The sequence below is a fragment of the Pinus tabuliformis genome, chromosome 2_1 (assembly GCF_031772625.1).
Source record: "Pinus tabuliformis cultivar Carrire ecotype Pingquan chromosome 2_1, CPIR1, whole genome shotgun sequence".
Lineage (NCBI taxonomy): Eukaryota > Viridiplantae > Streptophyta > Pinopsida > Pinales > Pinaceae > Pinus > Pinus tabuliformis.
This window is the reverse complement of record NC_142299.1, coordinates 21,658,367-21,674,011: the sequence shown is the minus strand read 5'-3', so window position 1 is coordinate 21,674,011 and position 15,645 is coordinate 21,658,367.

The window sequence follows — 15,645 nt, the reverse complement described above, 5'->3', positions numbered from 1 at the left end:
TAGAAATCTCTTGTTAATGGTTCTGTCCTTCCTGTGTAAACATATAGTTTTAATTAAACTCTTCTCCAGCATCTCGAAAAATCATAGATTCTACAAGTGGAAGAGTATATTTATGGTGACAAAGCATTGCAAATCCATAATCGGAGTCTTGTTTCTCTCTCATTATGACACATCTGAACTAAATATTAATTTAAACCCTTTCTTAAAAATCTTTTAGTTGTTGAGGAGACCTCGAATTGACTCTTACCTGATCACTGTGTGATTTTCAGAATTTGTTGGAGAGAATTGTCAGCTTAGCACACAGGAAATATCGGTCACTCTCTTGTTTAAAAATGCTTCTTCTTATTCTCCACGGAGTTCCTTCAATCCCTCCTTGCAATTCCATGCAATTCTTTTCGTTTTCTTGAGCTATGGATGAATACGCAACATTGTCCTCAATTCGGAGCTGGGTTTAGCTATGATGATGAAGGATATCATACACAGACAGTGTTCAATCCTTTGAAAATGTTTTTGACCATTTTCTTGCTGCTTGATTTGACTAGCTAACCTTTCAATTTTCGATTTTGGCTGCCACTTGTGTTAATGCATCATGGTTCATTTACTTATGACCGTGTTATCCTTTGTACACTCCTTCAACACTTTTTTATGTTGCATCATAGTTTGTAGATTAGAGTTTTTAATACTCATTACCATTAGGACTTTAGCTTATGATTTTTCCATTGCATGCACTATGTTTTCTTATATCCACCATACTTGTTTGCATGTTGCATATTCATGCCTTTATCATTGCATATTTGTCCCTTTTCATCATATACTTATGTGTTGATATTTGTTTTGAAATGACCATAATCTTGGATCATTTCAAATAAAATTATTTTTGAAAGAATAAGTATATATGTAATGATACTAATCGTCTATATTCTTGTTTTGTAGGCACATAAACTAATCCTTCTTTGTTGTGTAGACAATTTTTCCATGAGCAATAAGTCTTTTCTCAAAAAGGAGATGTGACCAAAAAGTTTGATTCAAATTTGCAAGTGATGTGATTGATGATGATATGAATGAATGTAGGGTAACGTAGGGTAATGTAAGATGATATATAGATGGCTAGGAGTATTGCATATTAAAGTTTAAACTAAATTATCATTCTTAGAAAAAAATTCAAAATCGAATGCATTAAGAATATTTTAAACTTACAGTACTTTCCTTTTACTTGATAGCTCATTGTCAATTCTTTTCTTTGTTGATGGTGACCTTATATCTTTTGTTAATACTTGATCTTGTGCTAATGATAACAATACTTCGACTTCAAAATGAATTCTATTGAATGAGCTTTGTTGGATTGTAGATGCTTGTAGTTGCTTCTCAGGTCCTCTGATGTTGATTTAGGATGAATAATCAGGTCCTTTTTGCAACAATATATGAAATTGATCTTGTTCAGGTCCCTTACTGATGAATATTGATTATGATGTCTCAGGTCCCTTCTGCAAACCAATTGCATATTTTGTTGGTTTATTATGGATCTTCCCCCTTGTTGATCTTGAGACTTGTCCTAAAGTCTTTGAATTTTGGAAGTTGATCCTGCAAAATGAAATTTGAAAAACATAAAAGAGAATTCATATTGGCCAAACAAGTTGGTTTTCCGATATGAATTCGAGTTTTAATTGTGCTAGTATCCTGGATTTTCACAACCAAACTCCTTTATTATTTTTTAACTTTTTTTATTTTTATTCTGGAAGTAGGGAAGGCATGTCACTATGTTGTTCCAGTACTTCCATATTGTTTTCTGTTGAGACTATGTTCAAAAAATTCTTCTTTTTTTATAGGTTTATTATAAACTTTGAGCCTATGACCATTAACTAGAAATGAAATAGTTGCTTTGTCAATTGTCTTAATCTTGACTGCTCCATTGTCAAAGATTTCTTCTATTTCATATGGCCCAAGCCAATGAGTAGTGAACTTAGCTTTGAAATCTTTGTACTTGGAGTTGAAAATAAGTGCCCAGTCTCCCTTATGAAAAAATTTGTTTTTGATAAATCTGTCATGCCATTTGATTCTCTGTTGTTGTACTAGTGATGTATGTTCAACTGCTTGTTGTCTTATCTCATCTAGTTCATTCAACTACATAACTCTCTGTTGTGGAGCTTCTAACAGGTCTAATCCCAATTCTGCTGCAAGTTTGAATGTATGAATTTGAAATTTGATTGGTAACAAAACTTCTTTACCATATATTAGTTGATATGGATTGAATCCAGTAGTATGTTTCCATGTAATTATGGATGCCCATAATGCATCTTTTAATTTGTCTGACTAATCTTTTCTGTTCATTTGCATTGTCTTTGTCATGATGTTTTCCAGAACCTTATTAGTAGATTCCACTTGTCCATTTGCTTGTGGATGATACAGAGTAGACTTTCTATGCTTGATTTTGTATTTTTCTGTAAGATCTCGAACAAGTTTAGAAGTGAATTATGTTCCCTGGTCTGTAACAATCTGTCTTGGAACTCCAAATCTTACAAAGATTTCTTCAAAGAGGAAAGAAACCATTGTTTCTTCTATTGTTCGTGCCACTACTTTTGCTTCTACCCATTTTGTAACGGTCTGTACATACTATGATGTACTTCTTTCCATTTGAAGGTGGGTTAATAGGTCCCACAAAGTCTAGAGTCCATTGTTCAAATGGTTCTATAAGTACTTGTGGTTTTAATGGCATTTCATCTGATACTACAGGTCTTCCAGTTCTTTGACAGCTATCACATCTTATGACATATTTCTTTGAGTCCTTGAAGATTGTTGGCCAGTAATAACCAAACTTGAGCACCTTATATGTTGTTTGTTTATCTACAAAATGGCCACCACGTGGTTCATCGTGACATGCTTTTAGAATATCAAGAATTTCATCTTCTCTTACACATTTTCTTATTAAAAGATTAGGACTAGTATAGAAGAGTTCACCATTGACCCAAGTATATCTAGCACTCTCTCTTATTATTTTTATTTTCTGCTTGTAAGTGAAATGGGATGGTAATATTCCAAATGATAAATAATTTTCTACATTTGAAAACCATGGGGTTTTAGTTGTTATAGAAAATAAATGCTCATCAGGAGAGTTGTCTAAAACAGGAATAAGATCATCAGGATAATTAAGTCTTGACAGAAAATCTGCCACTTGATTATCTTTTCCTAGTCGATCTAGAACAGTGATATTGAATTCTTGCATTAGTAACAGCGATCTAGTGATTTTTCCATTGGTAATTGTTTTTTTCATTAAGTATTTGATGGTTGAATGATTTGTATGAATAAATATTTGATAGCCTGTTATATAATGCCTAAATTTATTGATTGCATGCACAACAGCTAGCATTTCTTTTTCAGTTACTGTACAGTTTAATTATGCGAGAGTTAAATTTTTGCTTATGAAATAAATGGCATAGTTAAACCGATTTTCTTTTTCTCCTAGGGATGCTCCTATAGTTGTGTCTGATGCATTAGTGGATATGTGGAATGTAAATTACCACTTTGGTCCTGGGAGAATGGGTGCTATACACAATTTTTCTTTCAGTTTTTCAAATGCATTTTGACAATTTGTAGTCCATTGAAACTCAATGTCTTTTGCAAGTAATTTGAACAAAGGTAAAGCTATTTTGCTGAAGTTTTCAATGGATCTTCTGTAGTGGCCTGAATATCCCAAGAAACTTCTTACTTCTTTCTGTGTTTTTGGTGGCATTAAGTTTATAATGACTTGTATCTTTGTTGGATCTACCTTAATTCTAGAAGAGGAAATGTGGTGTCCCAACACTATCCCCTCAGTTAACATCATAAAACATTTCTCATTACTAAGGGATAATTTTGTCTCTATGCATCTCTTTAGAACTTTTTCAAGGTTATTTAAACAATCATCAAATGTACTTTCATAAATAGTAAAATCATCCATGTAGACTTCAACACATTCATGTATAAGATCTGCAAAGATATCTAGGACTGCTCTTTGAAATGTAACAGGTGCATTATATAATCCAAAAGGTAAAACATTGTAAGCATATGTATCCCATGGAAAAGTAAATGTATTTTTATCCTAATCCTCCAATTCTATTTTGATCTGATTGTATCCACTAAATCCATCAAGAAAGGAAAAAAACTTTTCCCCTGCCAATGAGTCTAGTACTTGATCAATAAATGGTAGTGGGGAATGATCTTTCAATGTTTCTTTGTTCAGTTCCTTATAGTCTACACATATTCTCTATTTGCCATTTTTCTTTGGTACCACAACTAAGGGAGAAACCCAATGACTATCAAAGATATGGTAGATAAATCCTACCTGTAATAGATTCTGCAACTCCTCTTTCACTATATCCTTCATCATTGGATTTATCCTTCTTTGTGGTTGTCTTAATGATTTTTATTATTTCCTCTATGTAAATGTGATGGATACATGTTTTTGGATGGATTCCTTGCATGTTTATATAGTCTCAGGCAAAATCTTTTGAATATTTCTGTAATAATGCAATTACATGTTGTTCTTGTGATGGTTGTGGATTATTACCAATATTTAATTTTTTTCCTGGATTGATTTCAATGATTTTACTTTGAGAATTGGTAATTGAGTTTACAGGAAAAATGCTTTCATATGAATTATGCAAAGATTTAATAATACAGTTTTCCTGAAAACATTGATTTAAAAGATGATTTGTAGCTTCATATTGTGTTATTCATAACTGCTTAAAAATATCAGGTTCTAATATAAAAAGGTCTATTAAATCCTCATGTTCTTCTTCTTCTTTATTAATGCTTAAAACAGGTAGAGTTTCTTCATGTTGGTCATCAGGCCATGATTGTAAAGAAGAATATTGAGCAAGAGGATAAAGTGTAATATGTTTCCTTTCATCTCCATGTGTTGTGATCATGCTTCCTGATCTGCATCCAATGAAGGCATATGTTGTGGCTAACCATGTTTTGCCAAGAATTAAAGGATGGCATCCTAGATTAGTTTTTGGTTGCAAAATTATAAAGTCTACAAGGTATTCCCATGAATCCAAAGAAACAATGATGTCTTCAAGTATTGCTTCCAGTACAACTTTATATTTATCTACTAGTTCTAAAATTGTAGTAGTAGGTCGGATATTTGGCAATTTTAAATATTTCATAGTTTCTATTGTCGTGACATTTATAACAACTCCTAGATCAATTAAAGTTTTAGGAAATGAAAAATTATTGATTGAAATGGTAACCATAGGTATCCCAGGATCAATATATTTTTCAATTGTTGTTTTTACAGACATGAGACTAGCTAATTTCCAAATGACCTGGATTGTGGGTGGATCTCTTTTCTTTCTGCCAGTTTTCTTAAAACATAATTCCTTTATTGTTTTTGTATATATTGGAATATCTTTGATAGCTTGCAACAAAGGAATTTTGACATAAGAATTTTTTAATTCATCTATGATATCAAATTCAGGAAGAGAAATTGAAGTTTTTTATCCACTAAGCTTTATGGGAAAGGTGGTGTTTGAGTCATAATAGTTTTACTTTTATGAATTTGATTCCTTATATTAGATTTTTTAAATTGTTTTCCTTATTCAATTTGTTCTTTTATGATTGGTGGAGAATATTTTGTAGAACTCTTCCAGACCTCAAGTGGATGTCTTGAATAGGAAGAATAGAATATGTAGGAAATAATGTTGTTTCTTCCACATTATAGTTTGGTCTTTCCACTCTATTACTCGGACTTGCTACTAGCTAAGCTGGTAATTGAGTCAGTCTAGGTGGTGGTTGGTTAAAATGTAGCTGAAGTTGTTCAGGTTGAGTTAGTGCAAGCATTGATTGTTGTATGAATGGATTTGGTTAAGAGGATTGTTGGAATTGTTGATATGGAAATGATTGTTGAGGATATGGTTGTTGACATGACTGTTGATGATAAGATTGATATTTTTGTTGAGGGTAAAATTGTTGGGGAGTTTGGGCTCCATAAGAATATCCTCGCCAACTTTGTGAATGTTGGTTTTCGTTTGCTAAGGAGGCTAAACCTGCCATGGCATTGGAGTATTCCATGAATTTTGATACTGAAAATTTTGGGAAATTTGTTGAGGAAACTGTTGAGATGTACCTACAAAACATGGTTGCCAAGATCTTCTTAGTACCATATAATAAAATCCTTGAGTTTCTTCTAATTGGCCTGATTGCAACTCTTTTAATGTTGGACAATCGTCTGTAACATGATTTTCTGTACAAAGTCCACAAACATGTATATTATCCAAAGGACATTCTCGTAAAGGATGCTTCTTCCTACACTTAGGACAAAAGATTGATAGTATTTGTTCTTCTTCTTGTTGTTTCTTCTTTGCTTTCAATACATCAACTTGTGTTCCTAAAGTGCTCAAAAGATTTGTTTTAAAGTTTTCTAACAAACTCCCTATTTCTGCTCTTGTCACTCCTCCTGTTGCTGATTTAGAAGCTCTTGAAGTTATATCTTTTTTTCCTGTTTTGGCTCCACCTCGAGAGTACTTCTGACATAATTCAGCAATTTCATCAAATGGTACGTATGAAATATCTCCTTTACCCATCATATTGATAATATCAAGATAGTGATCTCGTATTCCTTTGAGAAAAATTGTTCTAATGGTGTCAGGATTTAGAGAATGTTCTTTGGATTTTTGCAAGTTGTAAAGAAATCATTCTAAATATTTTTCCAAACTCTCATCTTCTTGTGGAGACATCCTAAAAATATCTTTTTTTGAATCTATAGGCCTACAATAGGCTTGATATTTCTTAAGAAAAATTTTCTTCATTTCTTCCCAAGAAGTAATAGAGTGTTCTCGTAATCCCATAAACCATTTTAATGTAGTTTCTTTAAGAGTAGCAGGAAAAAGACGAAGTTTATGTGTATCATCATTATAACCATAAGTTTGACATAAGATATCAAATTCAATCATGAATGAATCGGGATCTTCAAAAGACATTCCGTAGAAATTTGGCGAAACCAAAGGTGGAATATTATTCATGTTTACCTCTTCTCCTAGAATTGCTCTAGTATCTACAATTGGATATCCAAAATTAGCTTCTTCATCATTTTCTATTTCTACATCTTGTCTTCTCTTATGATCATATTCTCTTTTGATATCTTCGTCTCTTTTCCTTTTTGCTTCTCTTCTTACCTCTTCTTCTCTTCTTTTTTGCTATTCTTTGTGTTGCTTTTCATATTGTAACCTTTGTTCTGGAGTGAGGATGTTAGATCCTTTTCCTTTTTATGTCATATATTTTTCAGCAATTTCAAATGTTTTAGTAACAAATTGAGATTCAACTTGTTTTGTTTGTTCATAAATAATTTCAAAGATAGGCTGATTTATTTGTTCAAGAATAGGTTGATCAATTGATTTTATTGTCTCTCTTTGTTTTCCTATCGAAGATGTTCCTATGTGTTTTTGTTTTCTCTTCACTTCGTAAGCTGAAAAAAAGTTTGTTTTTCAACAAGTGTTAACCTTTGTCCTGAACATTGTTTTTCCTCTAACTCTTCCAAAGTTGGTTTTCCAGCGATTGGTGTGGTTAATTCAAATGGAGGTAGTCTTGCTTCTACCAATGGTTTAGTAGTTGGGGGGTCTTGTTTGGTGTATCTACCATTTTCATCTCTTTGTCTAGGCATAAATGACCACAATGAAAAATCCTAATTAATTTTTTTTTTTTTTTTAATGATCTTCCTATTTTGATTAAATCTGAATATGCTTCCCCGGCAACAGCGCCAAAAATTTCAAGTCAATTTACTAAGTAAACTAACTCGAGTGATTTACTTGTCAATCCGGGTTTGTAGACTTGGAAGCATGTCCAAAATATATGGATTTCAGATATAATCAATTTCAAAAAGTTAAAGGAAGTGCATATTTAAAATAAGTTCTAAATTTAAAGAAACTAAAAATTCTTTGATTCAAGATGCAGTACGCAAATGAAGAGGCTCCTAACTTCCAAGAAGAGAAACTAAAGAGCGACAGTTTGTGATGTGTAGATAGCAAGAGAAGAGGCTCCTAACTTAGTAGGTCTTGGTTGTCCTTACTCACACTTCTACTCCAACAACATTACCATTGCATCAAATCATAAACTGAAATTCAAGAGGTAATTCAAGAAATGCAAAATGATGATTTTTAGTTGTGATTCATAATTTAATAGAAAGAGAATTTAACTTAAATCCTTGGTTCTTCTTTCGTATGCAAATTAGATCTTAAACCAAAATCATCCAGAAATAATAACACATCTAAGCAAGTGAATCATAAAACTGAAACAAGAAATATTGAATCAAAACTATGCTAATCTATACAAATTTAACCAAAGAGTACTTAGCTTGGTATAGGGGCCCTCCAAACTTGACTTGTAGACCTGAATAACTCTTCAGCTACAACTAACTTAATAAAACACTCATCGTGTGAACAACAATAGAATAATAGAACTGATTCTTCAAATTAACTCAAAAGTCTTCAATAGTCTCAATACAAAATTACTCACTTTGAATGGTTTATGAACTTTGTTTAAATAGGAAAATCATAAACAAACTTTGCTATAATGGCTCTAACAGCCTTATCTATCCTAATCCATCCATACAGGTCGAACTCATCAAGTCTGGTTCACAAAATTAGGAAAATCCCACAAAATAAGAAATCTACCCCTTTTTACTAGGGATTTTTGAATGACAGGTCAAGTTTGACCAACGTTGACCAAGCCTGTGTTTGCTCAGTTTGACCGAACCAATAGGTATTCCTTCATTCGTGGTTCCCAAGCTTTCCAAATATGCACTCAGATCTCACCCATGTGTCCTGCACATATGACTTTAACGGAGCTATTACGGGAATTTTTAATGCAGTCCAAATTTACTCTTAAAACCCAATTTTTACAAAAAAAATCTAAAAATTGAAAAACTTAATTTAGTTACCTGAATATGCAAAATATGACTAAAATGAAGCATATGTAAGTGAAATAAGATGGATTATGGTGATAAATGAACAGATTTAGGATAGGCAAAAATGACAACACACCAGGTGTGGTGGTTTGGGACAACGAAAAAGATAAAGACAAAAAAGAAGGGGAGCTTCTCAAAACGAATGAAGAGATGTGAATGATAAAGAGCAAGTGCAAGCTTATCATTTGTCAAATTAATACACAATAACTATTCACACTAAACTTCATATTAATGCATATTTTGATCTCATATTCATATATATATATATATATATATATATATATATATATATATATATATATATATATATATATATATATATATGTTGGTTTGATTTCATCAATGAAATCATAAATTGAAGCCATCAACAAATTCATTCTTTACAATATGGAAGCAACACAACTGTGGATCGCATTGTAAGAAGAGAATAGGAGGAAATGGGACAGTGATAGGAAAGAATTAAAATGGTTGAATGTATAAATGTGCCTTATCATGATCATCTAAAAGAAAATATGCCACTTACATTCCCTAACAGTTGGGTTGTTGATCAAGTCAGAGAGAAATATGATGCATATGCTCATTACTCACGTGTTGAATAGGATACGCTAAACATAGGGATTGGGTGTAGCAACTCGATAATTATAATGTCTTCCTGTACAGTTTTAACTTCATATTGTGCCTTCGAATTATAACATCTATAAATATTTTATATTTTTAATTATGTTTGATTTATTAGACACATGACTCTGTGATTTTTTTCACTTTTTTATATGTGCATTTGTTCCCATCTGTGTGGCCATATGGACATCATTTTTGCACGAAGGAAGCCGATGATGGATGCGTGACACAAGACTATGGAGAGGAAGTTGAGTTCGACCAATCTAGTCATGCTAGTCATCACGATCAAAACATAATGCAAGGGACATTAGGTTACATTGGGAAGATACAAGAGATCATCTAAGTGGACTTCTCTTCATCCCAATGTGTTATTTTTAGGTGCAAGTGGTGCGACACCTTTGACCAAAATAATGTAACGGAAGATCACAATAGTGGGATTGATATCTATCAACTCTAGAAAAAGGTGGCATGAAGCTAGGGAGCCTTATGTTTTCCCAAAACACTGCAACCAGGTGTTTTGTTACCCAGGTGTGTTAGATAAGGATTGGTGATTTGTATTACGATACGACCCTAGATAAAAACATGTATTTAAGAACAACAGTGTTATCATGCCAAGTGATAAGAAAGATAATCAAGGTGATGACAATGGAGAGTGATATGTAGTTGTGTTATTTCATCATTTATACTATTGTTTTATGTTTTTGTTTTTATTATTTTGCTAAGTATTTCCAATTGTTGTTCCCTCTGCTGAAATATTTGCTACATGGTTGGAATATAAAATACATCAGCCTCATACATAATATACATTTTTTTTATTAAATGAAAAATGTATTTATTAATATAAAAACATAGCTCTCAATTAAATAAAATAAAAATTATTGGTGTGCCAAAAACACAAGCATGCATCAACTTCAGTGCTCTTTAAAACACAACCACACCATAAATGGTCTGCACATACATATGACTCACCGTTGTTGGTTCACAAATTTAAAATTTCGTAGTGGTGCGTCACATGTAAGCATCAATGCGCACGTATAAAATTTTCGCACCGGGACGGAACATTCACATTATCGAATGCATTGATATATAGCTATATTTTTAAATGTTATTTAGATGATGTTATGGGTAAATATGATAGCACCGGCGTGCACGTATATTTTCGAACCAGGACGGAACGTTCACGTTATCGAACGTGCCAATATATAGCTATATTTTTAAATATTATTTAGGCGGTGTCATGGGTAAATATGATAGCACTGGTGCGTTCAGAACATACTAAGTGCACTGCATTTGTGATGGTGATTAAGAGGCATTTATTTGAGTTTCAGATAGAATTGGTAATGCATTTTTGTTTCTTATTTAGATTATGTAAAATAAATATCTATTTTTTATGTATCTCTAACTAAACTATTTAAAGTAGAAATGGCTTTATCATTGTGAACATGATGTAATATTAGCTAGGAGAAATATGAAAAACATGAATTTTAGTTAATATCCCGTGATAATTTAATTTCTATTATTTAAATTGTATTATTTAACTGATATTTATTATTGAAAAGAGTTAAATTTAAATCAGTACAAGAGCAAATAAAGAACCAAAATAGCATCAAAATGTTATATCTTTATTACTAGAAAAAAGTTCACTTGCCTCTTTAAGGGAGAACTTCCAATAAAGAAAACCTCCAACTACAAGTAACTTGATCACAAGCCTTATTTTACATTTCTTTATGGTCATCTTTAGAGAGAGAATTTTTTTAATTTAAATTGGTAAAAGTTTCTATAAAGATTAAATTTAAATTGCTTGAAAATATCATAACTTTAGTAATGAAATAAATTTTATAAAAATAGAATTTTTTAAGTTGTATTAAATCTAAATTAATTTGGTCGAAAAGGCGCTCTACAACTCAATATGGGAGAGATGTTGTCACATAACATTACATTTAAAAATAATAAAATAATAATTGAAATTAACAAATTAAAAATAGTAATAAGAAAAGAAATTAATGTCGATCATAATTACAATACTTTAATTTACACCATCATCTAAAACACAAAGAGTGTAATCTAACATCATCACCACACACATCCTCAAATTAATATAAATCTCATGTCAAATAATTGTTATCACATACACATCTATTTGCAAGCACATTAAATGGACATACATAACATGATCTAATAATATGCACATCAATACCAACATATAAATTAAGTACATAAACATGAACAAAAAAAATGCACCATATATATATATATATATATATATATATATAAGAAGTCAAATAACTACATCATGAAGTCAAATAAGTGCAATCAAATATCTGATACAATAGATATAGTAGTGCCTGCAACCTGGTCTGCAGTAAAAGATGATGGATGGTCAACTACTGCCTAATCAAGTACATTTGTCGAACTCAGCTAAGGTGGAGGACTAAGAGGTGGTCGGTCTGCTCTGTCAAGAGAAACATATGACACATCCTCTAGCTCTAAAATATTGATGTCATCAGGGAACTAACGAGCAGGTGTACTACTAGAAGGATCACTAACACCCTGACGGTCATGATCCAATTGGGTGGCACCACTAGAATCATCATCATCACCATCCTCATCATCATAATCATGATCATCACCCTCATCATCATCATCACCCTCATCATCATCATCACCACCCTGATCTAATGGATGTGTTGTTGCACGATGCCCTACAACCCTCATCATTGCCAATAAAGTACTAGATTTGATAACATGTCACATAAGAGACATCAAATCTCGTAGACAATTCCTATAGAGATCCACAAACATCAAATATGCGCTAATATCTCTACGCCTCGCAAGGGGGAGTCCCTGCTAAACCAATACTCTAACCAATCTATCACAGTAATCCATCCGAAATCGTATAGCAGTCCTCCACCCTCGGATGCCCACACCTCCCTAAGGATGTGCCTCACCCTCACCCTCTTGGGCCTCACCCATCTCCTCCATCTAATAGTGGGGGGGAGGCATGTCCCCATCATATGAGTCGATATCTACAAAATATATAGTACACAAAAATAATTAAACAATTTAATAAAACAAGTTAAAGAACATGTTAGAATAAATTGTATTCTAATTCATTAAAACAAGAAAATGAAACTAGATTAATTTAAAGAAAACACTAATATTACCTCTATCATTTGGAGGCTCGGACGTTGTGAAGAAGATAGTGGGACACCCTCTCCAATTAATCCCCACATACGAATACCCCAACATGACAAATGTGTGATCATCCACACTAGCCAGTAGCACTAGTGCCTCCCAAATCCTAGTCGGAAACTCCAACATATCCCTCTGGGGCATCATCTGCCCTCACGTGCACATACGGGCCTAAGTGATCGACCTAGGAGTGAAATGATCAAATGTAGGTCCCATCTCCATAAACCTCTCAAAAAATAAGCAAAAAAACTCGAAAGCAAAAGGGAAGGTCGCTCTCCCCTATCTTGACAATGCACAACATCTATCTAAAGTCATACAAAACTACATCAAAAAAATGGCAGACCATCTGATGCAACGTGGCACCTAAATCAAAGAATCAACATAATACAAAAGGGGGACACTAATGCTCTTCCCATCACCATAAGAATGTGCAATGGTGAAAACAAATAATGAGAGGCACCTAGCCTCCTCTGTAGCAAAAGAATAAATCCCTAGTTGCCCACCACTGACCTGAAAATATGATGGACGGACTGCGTGAGGCCTCACATATCTCTGAGTGTATGCAAGTTGACTCTCAGTTGCAATGCCATGGGGGACATCAAGGAACTGGGGAAAATCCTCCCCTCTCTTCAATAGGCCAGTGATAAAGTATATGTCCTCCTCAGTGGGCTCATACCATAACTCAGGACCGACACAAAAATCATGTTGCTAGACATTCCATCGACAGATCAGACGCCCCAATAAGATAGAGTGCGCCTTTAGGGATGTACCCTCCTCATATTACTTGAGGAGGCCTTCATTCCTCTAGAGCACTCAAGTCGCTGGAGTAATAGGGAGAGGCTATAAATCACTCTCTCGCCTGCCATGGTTGGACCATATTTTATAGGTTTGCCTACTGCTCTTGCTCCTGCTCCTATTCCTTTTGTTGATGTATCTGATACATGATTGACATATAAAATACATCTGCCTCATACATAAAATACGCTTTTTTTTATTAAATGAGACATGTATTTATAATTATGGAAACATAACTTTCAATTTTAAAAAAAAAAATTGTGCGCTCAAAACATAGTAATGCACTAACGTTGGTGTGCTTCTAACTATAATCGCACCAGTAACAGTGTGCCCATAAATATGATGCACCACGATTGTTTCAGAAATTTAACTTTTCATAGCAGTGTGGCATACTTGTGCACCATTGCGCACGTATACCTTGTTGGCACTGGTACAGTACGTTCAGGTTATCGAATGCATTGAGCTATAGGAATATTTTTAAATATTTATTTGTAGTGTGTTTGGTAAATAAAAACACATCGGGAGTGACACACCTACACACAATCTATCGCATATTTATTGGTGCACTTATATTTACAAAATGCACTGCCACAATGTTGGTGTGTTATGTTCACACACCGAAACACAGTGCATCCTGTAAATTTACAGGGCACACCGCTCCCGGTGCGAGCCGAACATATCGAGCACACCATGTGTCGATTTTTTTTGGCAAAACCAATGACAAATTCAGTATAATTTGTAATTCTAATCCACTAAAAACTTAAATTATAATTAAACATAGAGATTACTTAGAAATTTTTTCGTTGGGGAGGCATTGTGGACACGTAATGGAGAAAAACAAATTTTCACACTATTTGAAAAAATTGGAAACTCAAACTGTGAGCACAGTACTGAAAGGTGGTGAGAAAGAGAAGCATCAATGTCAAGGTGCTTTCAAGTGGAAAGAGTGGCACCGGTGCTTTAAATCTCTCCCGTATTGTAGATGGTAAAAATGAAAATTATAGTCGGGCGAGTTTCTTTAATTTAACCCTCCTCTGGTGTGTTTCGCTAAGAGCACTGGGGTGGGCTATATCCAAAAACACCATGTTTTTTTTTTCAATTTAAAATTATTACGGAGCTTTATCAAGACGTGCGGAGGATTTACATTAATGATAACGCACCATTGTTGTGGGTCTACAATAGCACCGGTCTTTTTCTATAAATTAGAAACTGTATATCAGTACACTTTATAAGATGCCCCAGAGCGTTGTTGTACGTTTACCGCACTGGGACGTCATTTTCGAATAGCACCAGTACATTTTACTATATGGAGTCAGGTGCTAGTGAATATTCAAGCACCAATGCATTTGGGTATTTAGGGCACAGTGGTTTTTTATTTTCAAAAAAAAAATCTACAGTGCACCATGTTATATGCAACTCTGGTGCATGTATGGATAGTAAAGCACTGGTGCGCTTGAATAATTTACACGCACCATCAAGAAACATATGCTAAAACATATTCCTGCACACCTCCACTACAAACATATTTTTGGGCTATTTTTATAAGGGCCTCCACTACCAGGGCTTTTCGTTGTAGTGTGAGAAGCTCCACCAATATCTCTATTGATTTCATTTTCCTCTTACTCAATTCTGCAACTCTCTCTGCAACCTAACATGTGATTCAATCAATCATTAATATACCACAGAACCCCCTAAAACTTCTAGACTCGTCACTATGTATCTTACACATTGTTTGCAAATTGGATTTTTGAAAAGAACGAATGGGTCACTTCTAGTTTACCTGATTCTGAAGCTATGCATGTTGTCATGGGATTTGAAGTCATAGATGATCTTAACGCACAATGAACTTGTGGATCAGATCCCCAATTTCACCCTCGGTCATGACATCTTACATTAATGTGAACTATTTTAGAGAAATCATGCCCCTCTAGCAAACACACGGATGTCGCAATACAAAGACTTACTCACTTGAATTAGAGAAATTGTCAAAGGGTTTGAAATTCCACCAATCAGCCAATTTAATGAGCTCATGACAAACAAATAGGGCGATTAGAGAAAATCTCTTGCTTTAGTGCCTGGACAATAGGTTATTTCAACTTCAT